Genomic DNA, 1,441 nt, shown 5'->3' with positions numbered 1-1,441 from the left:
ATAAAATCAGCATATTATCTCTTATCTCTTAAACTGCATTTAAACTCCCCTCCAGGAAACCATGATTTCACAGGTTCATTCAGTGAAAAATGTCAAATGTCTTTTAAAGCAATCTCGTGGAAGGGTACCTAATAGGACAGTTCACAAAACTGATAAACAATCCTCAATGGATAAGTCTCCTTGCCGAAGATGCAATAGCTGGTTGACTGGGTCCGTAACTGGTGTAGGCAAGGTCTGATCCAATTGCAGCCTTTTATTCAAACAAAGAGCGTAGTCAGACAGGCAAAGGTCATACACCAGCAAACAGTGTCCAGAGGGCAAGGCAAGAGAATAATCCAACACAGGGAATAGATAAAGGCAAGCAGCAAATGATCAGAGGCGAGTTAAACAGGCTAGGGTCAAAACAACAAGGCAAGGAACAAGATTAGGAAACAGGATACTAGGAAGGGGGGGGTCTTTTTCTCAGGGGCTAAGCACCTTATCTCTTCCCAACCTAGCAATGCCACTGGTTGCTAAACATTCAGTGCATCCCTATTACTTTCTTCGAAACACTGTCTTGTATTTAAATCTTTAATTATGTGTGTGTAAGTGGAATATTATGGCCCGTCAAATCATTGAGACCCGAAATCTATACACCGAAATCATACACACCAGTATTCTGGTTGAACAGTCAGCTATAAATGGTTCTCTATCAATTGCTTGTTTGCAGCTTGTTTGATTCTGATGACGGGGGAAATTCAGATGGAGGGCAGGAAGTGAAAAGCAGAATGGATGAGATGGAGGAAAGTCCATACTGTACTGGTTTAGACACTATTACAAGAGAAAGGTATATAAAGAAAATCACGACATATGTTGGACGTGATCCTTATGTTATGAAGAGGAGCGATTTTTCAACTAAATTGAGATAATTGCCTGCCATCGAGGCGGTGGATATAGGCTAAGCATATAACGTTAACCCTGATTGCAAACAAGCTATTTCGAAAGTGAATCCCACATTTATATGAGTGTAATGTGGTGTTTGGCTTTTGTTTCATGTTCATGTTTTCATGTCTTGCTGCATGTACAGGGCATGTGGCCGTTGGTCCTGTTAGCAGCATGAAAAAAAAAAAAATTCATATTCTGAATTCATTATAGCCTAGAAAGTGAGCAAATAGCATTTCCATATAATCACTAAAAAGCTGTCACTCACTTCAATTTATCGTTATTGTGACGTGAGTGACGTCATGTGCAAACAAGCTATTGCTTATTAAGTTCCTCCCTCCCAAACAAACGTGTCTTATCTAATCTGTGAATATGCTATTAAAACCTTCATTATTTACTGAACTAGAAATATTATATTAAAACATTAGGACCCACTTTATATTAAGTGGCCTTAACAACTATGTACTTACATTTAAATTAATCATTTGGTACAATGCACTTATTGTGTACATACATGTTT

The sequence above is a fragment of the Sinocyclocheilus anshuiensis genome, unplaced genomic scaffold (assembly GCF_001515605.1).
Source record: "Sinocyclocheilus anshuiensis isolate Anshui unplaced genomic scaffold, SAMN03320099.WGS_v1.1 scaffold1657, whole genome shotgun sequence".
Taxonomy (NCBI): domain Eukaryota; kingdom Metazoa; phylum Chordata; class Actinopteri; order Cypriniformes; family Cyprinidae; genus Sinocyclocheilus; species Sinocyclocheilus anshuiensis.
This window is presented reverse-complemented; position numbering follows the sequence as displayed.